This window comes from Chiloscyllium punctatum, chromosome 11 (assembly GCF_047496795.1).
Source record: "Chiloscyllium punctatum isolate Juve2018m chromosome 11, sChiPun1.3, whole genome shotgun sequence".
NCBI lineage: Eukaryota > Metazoa > Chordata > Chondrichthyes > Orectolobiformes > Hemiscylliidae > Chiloscyllium > Chiloscyllium punctatum.
Window position 1 is genome coordinate 11,304,709 of NC_092749.1, and position 19,753 is coordinate 11,324,461.

The 19,753-nt window shown below is 42.5% G+C and overlaps 1 long non-coding RNA gene across 1 annotated transcript; it reads right to left on the reverse strand.

Moving 5' to 3' along the window:
* Window positions 1–1,671: 1,671 nt before the first annotated feature.
* On the reverse strand, window positions 1,672–17,323 carry LOC140482732 (uncharacterized). The gene is made up of 4 exons (XR_011961782.1): window positions 17,078–17,323; window positions 13,134–13,206; window positions 9,204–9,632; window positions 1,672–2,864 (listed from the first exon to the last, which is right to left on the reverse strand). It is a non-coding gene; the product is annotated as an uncharacterized lncRNA (long non-coding RNA).
* Between the last annotated feature and the right edge of the window lie 2,430 nt (window positions 17,324–19,753).

Genomic DNA, 19,753 nt, shown 5'->3' on the forward strand with positions numbered 1-19,753 from the left:
TGCTGTAGGGAATCTAATCTCTGAGTAAGATAGGGGTAAGGAATCATTTAGCAGGTTATTAACCAGGCCAAGCTGGTGCTAGTTCAGTTTCAAAATCTATTCCCGGGTATCAGCCGAGAGCATTAGTCCCTCAATTATATCAACTAGCAGCATGTAACATTAAATGGACCACAATGTGTTTTGCTTCAGTAACATGTTCACTGTTTTCAAATTATCCACTTACAAATTTCCTATTTCCCCTACAGCACCACTTTGCAATTCCGGGGATGATATTTCCTCTCAATTATATTTCACAATTGGTTGCTGTGTTCAGTTTCAGATACTGCCCGTCAGGAATGAAACGTTGGCCTGAGGAGCAGGTGAAATGTTGGTTCACCAGGACCTAAAGCATTGAATGATCTGAACTGAAAGCATGAACCTGGCTGGTGTACATTGTGGCTTACAGGGTTGAGGAGCAATCGAAATCAAGATATTTATAATGATTAATGTATTCAACAAGATAAATGCAGATAATTATTTCCTCTGGTGGGAAATCAAGAATGAAAAGACATCATGATCAATTAAAACCAGAACCAAGAGCAGTTCAGGAATTGGACGGAATTCAGACATCACTTAGAAACAAAGTAGAAATTCTTTTCTCCTACAATTGATGTTTCCAAATTACTGAACAGTCATTAGATATATAGCAAAATAAGTTAGATAAAATGTTATTATAAATATAATTCTATTTTATTATAAACATAAATCTCTATCATCCTATATATTCTATTCATAATTCTATTAAGTTTCACTGGGATGATCCCTAGTATGGAGGGTTTGTCTTCTGAGTTAAGGGTAAACAGGTTAGGATTCTACTCACTGAAGTTTGGAAGAATGTGAGGTAATCTCATTAAAACATACAGGATTCTTCAGGGGCTTGACAGGGTCAATACTGAGAGGGTCTTTCCCCTCATGGGAGAAACTCAGACCAGAGGGTACAGTCTCTGAATAAAGGGGAGTCAATTTAAGACTGAGGTTGGGAGGAATTTCTTCTCTCGGAGGGTTGTGAGTCTTTGGAATTCCTTGTCACAGGGAGAGTCGTGGGGGTACAGTCCTGACGTACGTTTAAAGCTGAGATAGAGAGATTCTTGATCAGTCGGGGAAAGGGCAGGAAAGTGGATGTAAGGAGTGTCGAATCGGCCACAATCCTATAGAAAGACAGATCAGAGTCGATGGGCCAAATGGCCTACTCCTGTTCCAACTTCTTTTGGTTCTTATAAAGAGTCTGACCTGATTTAGTTCATCAGTTCAAGGAAATGAATGACTTTGACCTTTTCTGATTTTCTTACAACCTTCCATTCATTCGACTTCCAGGGATGGCTCCTAGCTCCTGCTTGCATTTTGATCAATTCTGTTTGGTAGTACTTCAGAGACCCTTACAGAGAAAATAGGAGTGGGAATAGGTCATTTGGCCCTTTGAGTCTGCTTTGCCATTCAATATCCTCATGGCTGGTCATCACCCGCTTTCTTCCCATAACATTTGACCTGCTGAGATGTTGTCATTATTTTATAAGTGTCAGCCTCAATACCATGGGACTACGTATCCTGGTATGGGTCCTTACTCAACATGGGCAGTGCCCAACAAAAACAAATTGAGCATTGTCAGCCAAGAGAATATGCTTAATTCACCACTGTGCCAACTTTCTGCTTGGCAAATTTAATTACCAGAAAATCAATAGCAGTAACTTAAACTAGAGTTACTAATGGTTTTGTGAGAAAAAGAGAGAGCAAGAGCATTGTTTGTTTTCCAAATTGTAATTTGGCCAGAAGGTACCCAGGAGTGCACTCTCGATCACAAGTTGAGAAAAATTGGTAGAGTTATGGATCTTACAATTGAATTGATTTAGATTGAATTGAAATTATTGTCATGTGTGCCGAGGCACAGTGAAAAGCTTTGTCTTGCGAGCAATACAGGCAGATCACAGAGTTAAGTAGCTTAAATAGTAAATAATAGATAAACAGAGGCAAAAGCAAAAACACAGGTACAGGCGAATGTTAAGAGTTTGTGAGTCCATTCAGTATTCTAACAAAAGGAGGGTAGAAACTGTTTTGAAACCGGCTGGTGCATGTGTTCAGGCTTCTGTACCTTCTCCCTGATGGTAGAGGTTGTAGAAAAACATTGCCAGGGTGGGATGGATCTTTGAGAATGCTGGCGGCCTTTCCTTGACAGCGGGCCTGGTAGATGGATTCTATAAATGGGAGGTTGGCCTTTGTGATTGTCCAGGCCGAGTTCACCACTCTCTGTAACCGTCTCTGATCTTGAATGGTACAGTTGCCATACCAGGTAGTGATACATCCAGACAGAATGCTCTTGATGGCGCACCTATAAAAGTTGGCAAGGGTACTCACTGCCATGCCAAATGTCCTCAGCTGCCCGAGGAAGAAGAGACATTGTTGGGTCTTTGTAACCAGTGCTGTCCACATGAAGAGTCCAGGAAAGCTTGTTGTGGATGACCACTCCCAGGAGCTTGACACTCTCCACTCGTTCCACCTCTGTGCTGTTAGTGTGTAGGAAGGGGCATGAGTAACATCCTGCTGAAAGTCAGTAATGAGTGCTTTGATTTTCTGACATTGACAGCTCGGTGATTACAAATGGCGATTGCTGGTTATTTAGGATAGTGGAGAGAACAATAAAGGCAATTTAACTACTCAATGATTAGTTGGTATTTCTTCTATCAGTACAGGAAGAAACACAACTTCAGACTCCCCTGGATCTTTGACGTTGATGGTGTGTTGAAGTCACCAAACTGCTTGTGTATGGCAGATTAAGGGTTGATTTGAATGTGGTGTTTTCTCTGTTGGGGTAGTCACAATTGGGGGTGATGCTGAGGATAAAAACACATATTGTGTTTATTGTAAATATGGAATTGTCTCACAAAACATAGATGAATCTGAGGGTTTAATTGAAAATATCAACATTGAGATTGACCGATCTTTAATCAGGTATGAGTGTTAAAGAAAAGAGTTGGTAAAGTAGAATTCAGCTGTGGATTGTCTATGATCTAATAAGGTCGAGAATGGTCTGATTACCCAACCCCTGTTCCAATGTCACTATAAGGAAGGATAGTTACTTTGAAACTCAGCTCTATTTCCATTTAGTTAAGGTCAACAAGATGAGCTCATTCTAGCAGTATCCAGCTGAACTATGCTCCTACAAACAGTTGCCAGCAGACACAATGTACATTAGAATAAATGCTGTAAACTTGAGAAGGATCCCACCATGCAAGCTATTCTGAAAACAAACAATTCAACATTCCTGGGAACATAAAACATTTCATGCATAACGTTACTTCATTAAAAGAACACAAGAAAAGAGAGACTTTGATGACCTGGATTCTGTTTAGAGAAGAACCACAAAGCAAAATCCTTGATGAAAGATACCAGGAAAAAGTGAGTAAGTGTTTCTTTCAGTCTTCTCGCTAGATTTCTGAGCTGCCTAAGCCTGGCTCTGGAAATGAAGAAGCTGTCTTCGGAAGAGAGTTAAGGCCTATACTCACTGTGTTTTGAAGATTGAGGTCTATAAGATGTTAAAGGGGATTGACAAAATAGATGTAGAGACAATGTTTCCTCACGTTGGGCATTCTAGAATGAGAGATCACAGTTTTCGGATAAAGGGTATTAAAAGTAGAGATGAGGAGAAATTATTTCTCTCAAAGGTTTGTAAATCTGTGGAATTCACTCCCCCAGAATATGGCGGATGCTGGGACATTGAGTAAATTTAAAAAGCCGATGGACAGATTTTGAACTAGTAACAGGTTAAAGGGTTATGGAAAGCAGGCAGGAAAGTGAAGTTGAGGCTGAGACAAGATCAGCCATGATTGTAATAAACAGTGGAACAGGCTGGACGGGCTGAATGACACACTCTTGCTCCTAGTTCTTATGTTCTTATGAGCTTTTGAGGTACTTTATGTTCAAATGCAAGTGGGAATATGGGGGATGAGGTTCAAACCAGTTCCAAATTGAGGACCGACATCAGGACATTCTTCATGGCTTGATGGGTAGTTTTAATTTTTACACAATGGCATATTTAAATACAGGGCGAAAGTGAGTACTGCAGATGCTGGAGATTAGAGTCAAGAGAGTGGTGCTGGAAAAGCACAGCAGGTCAGGCAGCATCCAAGGAAGAAAATAATGAAGGGCTTTTGCCCGAAACGTCGATTTCCTGCCCCTCGGAAGCTGCCTGATGTGCCGTGCTTTTCCAGCACCACACTCTTGACTCATACTTAAATATATTTCTATCTCCATTTCTACCACCCCCCATCTTTTCCGCCGCTACATCGATGACTGTACCGGCGCTGCCTCGTGCTCCCACGATGAGATTGAACAGTTCATCCACTTTACCAACACCTTCCACCCTGACCTCAAATTTACCTGGACCATCTAAGACTCCTCCCTCCCCCTCCTAGACCTTTCCATTCTATCTTGGGCGACCGAATCAACACGGATATTTACTATAAACCGACCGACTCCCACAGCTACCTAGACTACACCTCCTCCCACCCTGCCCCCTGTAAAAACGCCATCCCATATTCCCAATTCCTTCGTCTCCACCGCATCTGCTCCCAGGAGGACTAGTTCCAATACCGAACAACCCAGATGGCCTCCATCTTCAAAGACCACAATTTCCCCCCTGACGTGATCGACGATGCTCTCCACCGCATCTCCTCCACTTCCCGCTCCTCCGCCCTTGAACCCCGCCCCTCCAATCGCCACCAGAACAGAACCCCACTGGTCCTCACCTACCACCCCACCAATCTCCATATACATCGTATCATCCGTCGTCATTTCCGCCAACTCCAAACGGACCCCACCACCAGGGATATATTTCCCTCCCCTCCCCTATCAGCATTCCAAAAAGACCACTCCCTCCATGACTCCCTCGAGAGATCCACACCCCCCACCAACCCAACCTCCACTCCCGGCACCTTCCCCTGCAACCGCAAGAAATACAAAATTTGCGCCCACACCTCCCCCCTTACTTCCCTCCAAGACCCCAAGGGATCCTTCCATATCTGCCACAAATTCACCTGCACCTCCACACACATCATCTGTTGCATCCGCTGCACCCGATGTGGCCTCCTCTATATTGGGGAGACAGGCCGCCTACTTGTGGAACATTTCAGGGAACACCTTTGGGACACCCGGACCAACCAACCCAAACCACCCCGTGGCTCAACACTTCAACTCCCCCTCCCACTCCACCAAGGACATGCAGGTCCTTGAACTCCTCTATCGCCAGACCATAGCAACATGACGGCTGGAGGAAGAGCGTCTCATCTTCCGCCTAGGAACCCTCCAACCACAAGGGATGAACTCAGATTTCTCCAGTTTCCTCATTTCCCCTCCCCCCACCTTGTCTCAGTCAAATCCCTCGAACTCAGCACCTCCTTCCTAACCTGCAATCTTCTTCCTGACCTCTCTGCCCCCACCCCCACTCTGGCCTATCACCCTCACCTTGACCTCCTTCCACCTATCACATTTCCAACGCCCCTCCCCCAAGTCCCTCCTCCTTACATTTTATCTTAGCCTGCTGGACACACTTTCCTCATTCCTGAAGAAGGGCTCATGCCCGAAACGTCGATTCTCCTGTTCCTTGGATGCTGCCTGACCTGCTGTGCTTTTCCAACAACACATTTTCAGTTATCTCCACTAAAGTCAATGTAAGAGTGAAATCAGGCAGAGTGAAATCTGGGTAGTTAATTCACATTGCACCATTGTCTAACAGCAAAGTTACCTCAGATCTGTGAGTGACAAATGGAATAACATTCAATAAACATAGTAGAAGCCAAACTGAGAAATATTTAAGGAACAATGGAAAGCTGCAATGAAACAGTAAAGTTTTGGATCTCTCTGGACAGGTGAATGGAAATGAGCTGAATGGTTATTCTTTTCAGTCATTGTTTTGTTGCCATAGATTCATTGAGTCATAGGGCATAGAAATAGGCCGTTCGGCCCACCATGTGTATGTTGACCAAACTACACCAAAGTAGGGCAACGCGGTGGCTCAGTGGTTAACACTGCTGCCTCACAGCACCAGGACACAGGGTCAATTCCAACCTCAGGTGACCATCAGTGTGGAGTTTGCATGGTTTCCTTATGTCTGCGTAGATGTGCTCTGGTTTCCTCCCACAATCCAAAGATGTGTAGATTAAGTGAATTGGCCATGCTAAGTTGCCCATAGTGTTCAAGGATATGTAGGTTCGGGGTAAGTGTAGGGGAATGGGTCTGGATGGGTTACTCTTTGGAGGAGAAAGTGAGGACTGCCGATGCTGGAGATCAGAGCTGAAAATGTGTTGCTGGAAAAGCGCAGTCTGTGTGGACATGTTGGACCCAATAGCCTGTTTCCACACTGCAGGAATTCTAATTCTACACTAATCCCATTTATCTGCACTTGGTCCATAGCCCACTGTGCCCTGACATTTTAAGTGCTTCTTCAATGTTGACAGAATACCTGCCTCCACCACCCTCTCAGGTACTACTTTCCATTTTTCTACCAAATTTTGGGTGAACGTTATTTCTCAGATCCCCGTAAACTTATGGCCTGTGGGTTTAGACACATCTGCCATGGGGAAGAGAGTCTCATAATCTACTTAGTCTATAGCTTTTATAATTTTGTGTATCTCAATCTGATCCACCCACAGGCTCCTCTGCTCCAGGGAAAACAAACCCAACCTATCCAGTTCCACCTCATAACTGAAACCTTTCATCCAGGCAACATCCTGGTGAATCTCCTCTGCATCTTCTTCAGTGCAGTCACATCCTTCCGATAGCATGACCACCAGAACTGCACACAGGATGTTTTAGAATGTTGTAACAAGAATTCCTTGCTCCTACATTCTACATCCATGTTAATGAAGGCAAGCATTCCATATACCTTCTTCCCTGTCTACTTGTGCTGACAACCTTCAGGTGTCTATAGACTTGTATATCAAGGTCCCCTTGTTCCTCAGTACTCCCTCGTGACCTGTCATTCACTGTGTTTATCATGCCCTTTTGGACCTCCTAAAATGCATCACCTCACACTTATCAGGATTAAACTCCATCTACCATTGCTTTGCCCAATTTGCCAGCTGATTAATATGAGACTGCAGGTGAGATCATTCTCCTCATCATTAAAAACAGCACCAACTTTTGTATCCATTCCTGTGGTAACAGCTCTCACAGACTTCCAGTTACAAAAACAACCCTCCACCATCACCCTTACCTCCTGTTTGCCAGCTAAATTGGATTCCATTTGATAACTTGCCATAGATCCCACAAGCTCTTACATATTGGACCAGCCTTCCATGTGGGACCTTGTGAAAGGCCTTCCTGACGTTCATTTACACAACACCAACAGCACTATCCTCATCAATGTAGTTTGTGGCATTTTCTAAAAAAGTAATCATGTCAGCCACTGCACAAATATTGTGCATTGGTTGCTATTTCCAGCATCACGATTTTCCTCACCTAATAATAATTAAAATTCCTTTATCACTACTTTTAAAAAATGTTCGATTTTGGGACATTGTGGTTTTTGAACAGTTGGATTTGAGTCAGTATAAATGTACTCAGATGAGGAAATTTATGACAAGACTCATTCAGTTCTGCCAGGATTGAATAGAAATGTGATTGTTTTTCAAGAAGAAAGTTTAAAAAAAGCATCCGTGGGGTTTATTGCAACACAACTCAAAAAGCAGAAGACTTTTAAATCATCTGAACTGCAGACAGAGTTGTAAACTCCAGAGATAGAAAGGAGGAACTTAATGTCCTAATTGTAATATTTCCCTTATGCAAGCAATCTTGTAGAGAAAATGGGTTATAAGTTCCATTATTTTCGGCAAATGCATGCCCTATACATTACAAGAGGATGTGGGCTAAGTGATTTACTCAAACGAGTGAAAAGATGGAGGATTGAATTCCCAGTGGGAGTAATTGAGTGGAGTATATGAAGTTATTGCATTATGGCTTCACACTCAGACCCAGAAAGCCAGAATTTCACAATTTCTGGCACTGAACACAAAGATATAATTTAATCAAGGTGTTCAGATGCTGTCTATTACTCGGATTCAAACTGAAATAGGTTCCACATTTGAACAACACTTGAATTTTTTTATTTGTGCAGTGTTGCTAATTCCCTGCTTACCTCAGCCAAGTGACATACATGTAGGCATAGCCAGTGAATACAGACTGATAGATAATGTATTGCATCATATGTCACTCACACTCTGTCATTCATCGACCAGCCCACCGAAGAACATCCTTCAACAAAAACAGAAACTCAGCAGGATCTGTGGAGGGATTATAACTAGTATAGTATAGTATAGTATAACTCTTCAAGTCTAGTATAACTCTTTGGAACTCGCTTTCACCGTAAAACATCCGACTATGCTTTATATCCCTTTAGGCAGCCTGGCAAAGTTCATCATTCTATTCACATCACAAAGCTCATCCTTCATTTGCACTTGTCCCGTGCTCACAAAACTGAAAATCCTTTCCTTCAATGGCTCACTAAAGATCATCCAAGTTCATTTTTGCATTCGTCTATCAAACATCAGCCTTCATTAAATTCCATCCTGGTAGCTGGTCGTCAGACCTAGTGCTTTTCCTTTTGCTATCCTACAAGTATGCCTAGGTTTCAGACACACTTATTTGACTGTGGAGCAAGAGAGTATCCTGAAGCCATGAAAGATACTACATAAATCCAGTCTTTTTTAACTGACTACTCATCTTTCTATTTATTATGATAAGGATTTTCCTCTAAGCAACTTAACAAAGCTTGTCCCTCTGTCAGACAGGATAAGGTTTAATTATGAAATTCTAATTTGCCAGCTACTATAGGGACACCATTTTTATAGAATTGTCATTGTCAAATTCTGATTCCTTTCTGGAAGGAAACGAGCCACATTGGTGTTTAGCTCTTGGTAGTGGCAATTCATGTGATCCAATGAGAATACCATTAAGTGTTACTTTTGTAAAGGTATAAATGGAGGCTTACCAAACCACCTTTGGAGAAGTAGTCCCTTCTTAACCATGGACAATTGGGGAAACAGGAACAATTCTCAAACCTCTGAGAGGAATTGTATGGCATGGATAATGGCAAGATATTGCCATTGCCTGTTGGCAACTTCCTGAGAGGAAGATTTGGATTTAAAAAATTTGAAGTTTCTTACAATGTAGATTACCTTAAGCTGAATAGCCTTCGTTTGCTCGCAGTTAATTTTCTGCTGATTCCTGAGATTGCTAATGATTAGATTGTGGTCACCAATGAATTATTAGCGAGTATGATTGCCTGCTGAGGAAATTCCATGTCACTGGCCATGGGTTCTGTGGGACCTTGTGTGGCAGATGAGCCCAATTCTAGAGCCACATTTCCAACCACACATTTAGCAGGTGTTTCTGTGAGGTGAGAATGGCCTTGAGATCGCAGACATTCCTTTCCCCAGTTCGTTTTCCACACTTCATTGGAGCAACTAACAGCGCCAGCATTGGGGTCATGATCATCCAAAACCAATTCGAATGGGTCAGGCATGTGCTGAAGATTGCTGAGTTCTGACTGGCAAAGCAAATTGTACCAGCCCTCCACCACTTCCTCTGACAGCTCAAAGAAGGCCCTGAAACAAGAGGAGGGCAAAGGAAGTGGCTTAAAGACTCCCTGAATGTTACCGTCAAGAAATACAACATAGAAGTCTACATGTGGAAGACCCTCATTCAAGAAACCTTCAGCATGAAGGGACACAATCAGATATTATACACAGAATTGAAAGTAGCTTTTTTTCTTTTTCATAACCACTATTACCATGATATTTGAGTAGAAATAAATTCTAACTTAATAAGTTCTATAAGTGAATGTAACTATTTATTAAATACAGTTTATCAGTTGGCCTGATTGACCGTTACCCTACTGTTAGTTCAATTGTTGCCCAATGTCACATGCTTTGGGAATATCGTGATGAATTTGTCTTCAGTCCTGATCAGTCTCCCAGTTCTAACCTTATAACAACGAGGTCATCGTTAGAAGTTGTCTGTGTTTGAACTTGTGACAAATTCTGTTTAGCCATCACTTCTGTGCTCACTGGCCTACACTGCTTCCAGGTTAAGCAATGTCGATTTTAAAATTCTCTTCCTTGTTTCCACATCTCTTCATGGTGTTTGGTATGCTTTCCTTTATTGGACAGAGCATTAAATATAATAGTTGGGAGGTCATGTTGCGGCACTACAGGACATTGGTTAGGCCACTATTGGAATACTGCGTGAAATTTTGGTCTCCCTCCTGTAGGAAGAATGTTGTGAAACTTGAAAGGGTTCAGAAAAGATTTACAAGGATGCTGACAGAGTTGGAGGGTTTGAGCTATAGGGAGAGGCTGAATAGGCTGGGGCTGTTTTCCCTGGAGTGTCGGAGACTGAGGGGTGACTTCATCGAGGTTTATAAAATCATGAGGGGCATGGATAGGGTAAATAGACAAGGTCTTTTCTCTAGGTTGAGGAGTCCAGAACTAGAGGGCATAGGTTTAAGGTGAGTGGGGAAAGATTTAACAGGGACCTAAGGGGCAGCTTTTTCACACAGAGGGTGGCGCATGTGTGGAATGAGCTGTCAGAGGAAGTGGTGGAGGCTGGTACAATGACAACATTTAAGAGGCCATCTGGATGGGTACATGAATAGGAAGGGTTTAGTGGGATATGGACTAAATGCTGGCAAATGGGACTGCATTAATTAAGGATATCTGGTTGGCATGGACGAGTTGAACCAAAGGGTCTGTTTCTGTGCTGTCCATCTCTGTGACTCTATGACCTCACCCCTCCTGATCTCTGTAATCTTCTCTAGCCACACATCTGTCCAAGATATCTGTGTTCCTCTAATTCTGGCCTTCTAGTTTGAACATCTCCACAATTGGCTATGCCTTTAGTTGCCTGGGTTCCACAGTCATGGAATCACTGCATCCCTACAGTGTGGAAGCAGGCCATTCAGCCCATCGACACCTTGAAGATCATTCCACCAAGACCCAGCTCCCCTACCATATCACTGTAAACCTGCATTTCCCATGGCTAATCCATCTAGCCTGCACACTATTAAACAATTTCGCATGGCCAACCCACCTTACCTGCACATGTTTGGACTGTGGGAGGAAACTGGAGCACCTGGAGGAAACCCACACAGACATGGGGAGAACGTGCAAGTTCCACACAGACAGTCGCCCAAGGCAGGAATTGAACCCAGGTCTCTGGCGCTGTGAGGCAGCAGTGCTAATCACTGAGCCACCGTGCTGCCCCCAATCATGTAGTCCCTCCCTGAAGCTGACCATCTCTGCCTCTTAACTTTCTCTCTTCGCATATTCCTTAAAACCATTTGACTAAGCTAATATTCTTTCAAGTGACTGTGTCTCATATTTTATTTTTTAATTGCGTTTGGGACACCTTATTACATTAGAGGTGCTATATATGAATACAAGTTGTTGTTGTAGCATTTTAATGCAGGGATACTTTGTTAAGATACTTGACAGCAGCCAAGAGTTGACCAGAACTTGGAGTAATGTATTATTCAGACTTGTGGACAGTAGGTTTCATTCCCTAAATGTCATTGGTTAGGATTTTACTGAGTGGCAATTGATTTTTCAAGTTATCAGCTGGTGTAATGGAATTTGAATTCATATTTTTATGAATTTTAAGTCTACTATTCTGGATTACTAATCATATATCATAGCAGCAACTTCACCATTACATTTGGCTTAAGTCTAAGTATCATTTCACTGGTGTATTGAAGAGATTGCAAAACTCAAATTTTGGCTTTACAACAAAAAAGTCATAGTTATTTCAAGCTGGAGACGGCTGCCTTGGACTGGCATCCCGTTTATTTCTCTTGTGTTTTAAGCCACATTGAACTCAGATGAAGCGGGTCATAGCTCTTGCTGTCGACTGGCAAACCTTACCTCGGAAGCTCATAGCTGAATGCAAAGCCCTTGGAAAATTTGATGTAGTGCTGTAACTAAAATTTTAAAAAAACGTAAATGAATACATGGAGATGAAGCAATCAAAAGGCTACACAACCCAATCACAGAGCCAATGTGAAAAAACGTGAGGCGCTGCTCCAGGGTCAACTTCCAACAGAACAATCCACAGAGAAGATGTGGATTGTTTCTTTTGTTCGTGGTATGCGGGTGTCATTGACTGGGCCAGTGTTTATTCCATGCCCCTATTAACTCTAAAGAAGATGGCGGCGGGAACCCATTCAAATACTTAACAGCCATTGAAGTGTGTTCATTACATTCACATTGGTGAATGACCCTTTGGTTTCACTGATAAATTCTATTTCCAATATATCCTCCTTCACGAGCGCTGAAGAAGGAACTGGGCTCCGAGAGGTTGTGTTTTCAAATAAACGATTGGACTATAACCCGGTGTCATGTGATTTTTGACTTTGTTCACCCCAGTCCAACTCTTCCACGTGGCTCTGAAACTGCTGCAGTCCATGTGCTATAAATAGACCCACAATGCTGTTGGGAGGGAATTCTGAGATTTTTGACTCAGTGACAGTGAAGTAACAGTGATATATTTCCAAGTCAGGATGGTGAGTGGCTTGGAGGGAAACTTGCAAGGGGTGGTGCTGCCATGTATCTGCTGCCCTTGTCCTACGAGATGTTAACGGAAAATTGTCAAACCCGTTATCAATGTAAGACCCAGCTCTCATTCGCCTCTTGAACATCTGTATATATTAACATTAATGATTAAAATCACACTGTAGATACTTTCTAATGTGCCTTTCTAAAAAAATCATTCATGGGGGATGAGGGCATTGCTGGCCAGGTCTGCATTTATTGCTCATTCCAGAGGGCAGCTAAGAGTCAATCACACTACTGCAGATCTGGAGTCACATATAAGCCAGACCAAGTAAGGATGGCAGTTTCCTTTCCTAAAGGACATCAGAGATTTAGTTGGGTTTTTCCAATAATGGTCATCATTAGATTCTTAATTCCAGATTTTTATTGAATTCAAATTCCACCATCTGGCATGGCAGGATTCAAACCTGGGTCCCCAACATTAGATGAGTTTCTGGATTTACAGTCCAGTGATAATAACTCTCGGCCATTCCCTCCCCCTTCAGAAATGTTATTACTCACCTCACGAGCAGGTGGGACTTGAATGTTAGTTGAAAAACAAACAAAAGCAGAAACTCTGCAGGTCTGACAGCATCTAAGGAGAGAAAACAGAGTTGACATTTTGAGTTGAGTGACCCTTCTTCTGTACATTGCTAGGGACACCAGCAGTGCTCCACAAGAGCTCTTAAGATAGCATGATATTCACTTGCCACTGGTAATGGCTCTGAAATTGAAGGCCAAATTCCTTACATTGCAGTAATCTAATTTCTGAATGTAGATCAGTTGTAAAATCTCCTCCAAAGAAAAAAAATCTATCAATACTGCAGATGGCAGTGAGAAGCATGTTAGTTCTTCCTGATCAGCTTCTCACACCAATCTGTACTTCCCAAACCAGATGAAACTGGCAATCATTGCACTTTTTTCAGTAGGAATGAAAGTCAATCCTAATAATTATGATTTGGAGGAGCTGACATTGGACTGGGGTGGACAAAGTTAAAAATCACATGACACCAGGTTAGAGTACAACAGATTTACTTGGAAACACTAGCTTTTGGAGCATCGCTCCTTCATCAGGTGGAGCAGCGTATCAAAAGCCTTCACTTCCAAATAAACCTATTGGACTATAACCTGGTGTTGTGTGATTTTTAACTAATAATTATGTTTAGTCATTCATCACAGTTAGTCATGGGGAAGTCAACTGGGTGAGTCTGCTTGTAATTGTAAAGAATCATTTATTATATAGAGTGTAGCACCTATATGCTTTTTCCTTCTGTTTCTGTTTGTTTGTCTGTGTGTGTGTATGTGTAAAGGGGAGTTCATAAGATGTTTAGAGTTTTAATTTGTAAGGTTGCTGAATTTTAGTTAATTGTTTATCAGAATTTAATAACCTGCGATGAATAGTGATTCTTGTTAGATACAGACACCTGATCCGTACTCACAATGAACCTGAGTCTGAAAATCAGCTACTTTGGGGATTTTGAGGATTTCCTTCTAAAAAAAAACTTTGACTTTTGTGACTACTTCGGGACCAGCAGGGCTTGACTTCCAGGTCTGCCCAGTGAATTGTAACACTAACTGCTATCGGAATTCTTTGACAGTGGATCTTATGTGAGAATTGGTCCAGGTTTCTCTCGGATATTATTTGTGGCAGAAGATAATGGAACAAATTGCTGTAAAGAAATAATGCAGAGAAGACCAGCACCTTTGTAAGATGTGAAAGCACAAGGAGAGGAGAGAGTGAATGACAACTGTAGGACAAGAGAAAAAGCATGATTATGGGCGGCACGGTGGCACAGTGGTTAGCACTGCTGCCTCACAGTGCCAGAGACCCGGGTTCAATTCCGCCTCAGGCAACTAACTGTGTGGAGTTTGCATGTCCTCCCTGTGTCTGCGTGGGTTTCCTCCGGGTGCTCCAGCTTCCTCCCACAGTGCCATGTTTCCTCCCATGCTAAAAAATTGCCCGTAGTGTTAAGTAAGGGGTAAATGTTGGGGTATGGGTGGGTTGCCTTCGGCGTGGCGGTGTGGACTTGTTGGGCCGAAGGGCCTGTTTCCACACTGTAAGTAATCTAAAAAAAAAGATACAGAACTGTATATAGACTGCCAAGTGTATCTGTCAAGTAAGTCATTAAACTGTGATGTCTATTTGTTCAATGATAGTTCGAGATTCAATTTGCATTTATCAAAAAACAACAGCAACAGTGATAGAGAAAGGGGAGGAGTGTAGAGAAACCATCACAGTTACACATTTCACCAGCTATGCGATCTTCCAAAAGAAAATCGGATAAATACTTGAAGGAATAAAATGTGCTGTGGGGCAAAGATGGGAGACTGAGCAACACTTCAAAAGTGCAGGCAGAAACATGAGTGGCCAGAGAGAGTTTTTCTGTACCGCAGGATTCAACATTCTGATAAAATGATAAACTCCACTCAGTCAGTTATAAAGATGAAATATGTTATCGCTTGCGTGAGGGGAATTATTTCTGGGCTTCTTGGGCAACACAAAATGAATAATTTGTTAGCTCTCTTTGGCAATTATTACTTTTTTAAAAAAAAATTGATTTGGGATTTCCAAAGTCTGAAACTTCATCATCCATTGTTCGGTCTGAAGTCCACTGATACTTCTATACTTCTGTTGTATTTTGGATTCAATTGAAAGTGACAGTGGAAATGATTTCGATATGCCTATTCGTTCTGCATGCATCCATAAACTGACCAATTAGCAAGGGCTTGCCCATCTGTTGTAGATAATACTTGCCACCCTGGATGAATACAAACCTGATTGACGTATAAATACTTTCAATCTATTCTGTAAACAAAGAACCTGTTATTATAAATATTTGGATACATTTCTGGTTTTCTTTTGCTGTCCCTGTTCCCATAGCAACAATTGCAAAAAGAATCCCCATTGTTTTCTTAGTAATTAACGTTAAAGAGCATTTTTCAGTTGATTCATGGTTTGTTTTTGCTCCAACTGGCATTAAGAAGTAAAACTTTGACCAATTCTGGGACCTCTAGGCTCACATAGTTGATCTAATGGACAAGAGGTTAATTTAGCTAATTGCCCGCTCCCAGTTGAGAGCGCTCATTGGTTGGAGTGACAATCAGTCACCTAGAACCATAGCGTCATAGAAATGTATAGGAAGGAAACAGACCCTTCGGTCCAATTTGTCCATGCCTACCAGATATCCGAAATTAATCTAGTCCTATTTGCCAGCGGTTGGCTCATGTCCCTCTCAACCCTTCTTATTCATCTAGATGACTTTTAAATGTCGTTATTGTTGATCTTTTTCTACACAAGGTTCCAAAATAATGCAACAACTTATAAAACAGTAATGAGTGCTCCTGGAATTCGAGGAAATCGGCTGTGAAAATATCTCAAAAAAAGGAGCAGCTCTTACAGCCGCAATTTTTGCCCGTACTCCATCTTGGATTACCCAAAATCCACTCCACTCAGTCTCCACAGAGATTAGCAGAAAATTAGCAGAAGATGCAAGCTCATAAAAGTTCATCCAATTTGGGTGAAATTCTCAGTCATTATTCAACTTTTAATAAGCATTCTCTGTAAAGTTCATTCTCTGAATGTGGGCATCACCGATGAGGCAGGTTTTGAAAATCAATTCCTACTTGACCTTGAGAAGGTGTTGGTAATGATGGTGGTGATGAACCACCTCCATGAACCAGTGTGTACACACCATAAAAGACCATTAGGAAAAGGAACAAGAGTACGCTGTTCAGGCCATCGAGCCTGCTCTAGCATTCAATGGGATCATGAGTGGTCAGACATTCCTCATGTCCATTTCCCTGCCCTTTTCCCATAACCATTGCTTCCCCGATAGTGCGGTACAGTGGCTCAGTGGTTGGCATTTCCACCTCACGGCATTAAGGTCTCATGTTCGATTCCAACCTTGAGCGACTCTCTGTGTGGAGTTTGCATATTCTCCCCGCGTCTGCGTGGGTTCCTCCGGGTGCTCCGGTTTCCTCCCACATCAAAAGATATGCAGGTTTGGTGGATTGGCCATGGAAAATGCAAGGCTCTGAGGATTGAGTGGGTCTAGGTGGGATACTCTTCAGAGGGTCAGTGTGGACTTGATGGACCGAATGGCTTGCTTCCACACTATAGGGATTCTATGATTGTACGACTGATCAAGAATCTATCTCCCTCAGTCTTAAATATACACAAGAACTCTGCCCCATGGCTCCTGTGGCCAAGAATTCCAAAGAATAACAATCCTTGTGAGAAGACATTCCTCCTCACCTCTGTCTGAAATTGGTGCCCCTTTATGCTGAGACTATACTGTCTGGTCCTGGATGCTCCCATGAGGGTAAACATCCACTCAGTTTTCACCTTGTCAAGCCTTTAGAAATCTTACATGCTCCCACATCTGCTATTAAATAAGAAGCTTCAGGATTCTGACCCTGAAGTTAACTTATCAACAAGGGATTATCATCCCGGTATAGAGCCTTACCTGGTGAGAATTCCAATTAGAGAATGGGGCACATTTTAATGCAGTTGATTTTCTGGTGGATTACATTTGCCTGTTAGAGAATTGGCCCGGTGGCGGATTCAGCATATTCCCTCTGGTCCCAATGCCTGACTTTTCTTTGAGAGCAGTCCACATTGAGTGAGGGCCCAGGCCGAGGCACAGAGTCCCATGCTATTTTACATGAACCATTGAAGGCAGGAGAAATCAGTGCTGTAGCAATACCAGCTCTGTAACTGTTCGCAAACAAAAGAGAGGAAAGAGATACGGACAAACTGTGAAATTGAGAGGGAGCGTCAGCAAATGCATTGACCAGATGTACAGGGATCGAGGGAGTAATTGTAGTCACGGTCATCCCAAGATAATTCCTTAACATCATGAGTCTCTAGAGAGTCAGCATTCTCACATTATGATCTGATGCTTCCTGTGGACTACATTTAGTTTTTCCATGAAGGGGGTTTCTGGAATTCATTTCCTATGTGCTCACTAAAGTGAAAATACATCAGGAAGGGTCTGAGCTCAATGTAAGTGATATATTCTGGTCGCAACAAAGGAATAGAGCAGTTCCAAGTGTCACATTCGCAGTTCAAAACCTGCTCATTCAATTAAAAGCAAACTACTGCGGTTGCTGGAAATCAGAAACGAGATTGCTGGAGAAACTCAGCAGGTCTGGCAACACCTGCAGAGAGAGAAAGAGGAAGAGACTTAACGTCTCAAGTCCAATTGGAATTCTTCAGATTGGAAAAGTGTTGAAAACTGCCCTCAACAGAGAGGACACCTTCTCTCCCTTTCACATTTCACACACTTTTTACATCTATTTCTTCTCTTTCACCACTATTACCAATCACTCTGTCTTTTACACTGGGCCTCAATTTCAGCTTGTTCCTTGTCTGCTTTAGTTTGAAATAATTCCATTCTGCAAACCCTTTCAGTTCTGAGGAAATGTCGTACTGGACTCAACGCTTTATCTCTGTCTCTCTCTCCACAGATGCTGCCAGACCTGTTGAGTTCCTGCAGTGGTCTTTGTATTTCTTTCTGCTCATTCACTGTCTGGCTGTGGAGGATGTAATTTGTGAGTTCCATTTCACAAATTCTGTTAAACCTTGGCTTTAAAATCACCAAAGTCTCTACATATTATTACTCCGAAGTCACATGAGCCAAGCCTGACCTTCATTTTTAGGCAAGTGTTGGATCAAAATGCCTCTCTCCTTCCTGGCCAATCCCATAAATTAACTGCACGTGCACGCTTATTAAATGTTTCTTTAAATAACTTATATGGTGATACAATGACTTTAAGAAATATATTTAGTCTGTTTTTTGTATGAAGAAAGGTTGCGATCAGAGGTGGAAAGCAGTTTCTTCAATGCCTCTAAAGTGAACAGCTTGTGACACCTTGTTTTTTTCCCCTCCTAAGGTTGGAACAATAGAAGCAACCTGAATGGGTGGGGTTAAGCTCCGCTAGAGTACATCTCTCCCTGCTACTCTCTCTCTCTCTGAGTTTTCTTTCAATGTTTTTGTCTCCTGCATTGGAGAATTGCCTGTGATACAACCTATTTTACTGAATTTTGCCAAGGATGTATTTACGGGGTGTTACTATATTGAAACAGCTAATAAGTAGTAATTAATATCTCTATTATTTGCTTAAGCACTTTGATAGAGTTGCAATTAAGTCAATTATTTTATTGCATTTATAAGAGCGGCACGGTGGCACAGTGGTTAGCACTGCTGCCTCATAGCACCAGTGACCCGGGTTCAATTCCCGCCTCAGGCGACTGACTGTGTGGAGTTTGCACGTTCTCCCTGTGTCAGCATGGGTTTCCTCTCACACTCCAGAAAAAATGTGCAGGTTAGGTGAATTGGCCATGCTAAATTGCCTGTAGTGTTAGGTAAAGGGGTAAATGTAGGGGAATGGGTGTGGGTTGGTGTGGACTTGTTGGGCCTAAGGGCCTGTTTCTACACTGCAAGTAATCTAATCTAATCTATTCTAATCCTACAGCGGAGAACTGAACCTATGTCCCCTTGATGTCCAAGGGTGCTATCACCACTGTAACCCCTGCGATTAACACCACAGTCATCATTGACCAGAGTATCCTCCATCACATTATAAGAAAGCTGTGATTGCACTGATGAGGGTGCAGAGGAGATTCATCAGGATGTTGTCTGAGGTGAAAAGCCCTGGTTATAGAACATAGAACATAGAAAAATACAGCGCAGTACAGGCCCTTCGGCCCTCGATGTTCCGCCGACCGAAGCCTACCTAACCTACACTAGCCCAATAACCTCCATATGCTTGTCTAATGCCCGCTTAAATGACCATAAAGAGGGAGAGTCCACTACTGCTACTGGCAGGGTATTCCATGAACTCACAACCCGCTGAGTAAAAAATCTACCCCTAACATCTGTCCTATACCTACCACCCCTTGATTTAAAGGTGTGTCCCCTAGTAACAGCTGACTCCATACGCGGAAAAAGGTTCTCACTGTCAACCCTATCTAAACCCCTAATCATCTTGTACACCTCTATCAAATCTCCCCTAAACCTTCTTTTCTCCAATGAGAAAAGCCCCAAGTGCCTCAGCCTTTCCTCATACGATCTTCCTACCATGCCAGGCAACATCCTGGTAAACCTCCTCTGCACTCGTTCCAATGCCTCCACATCCTT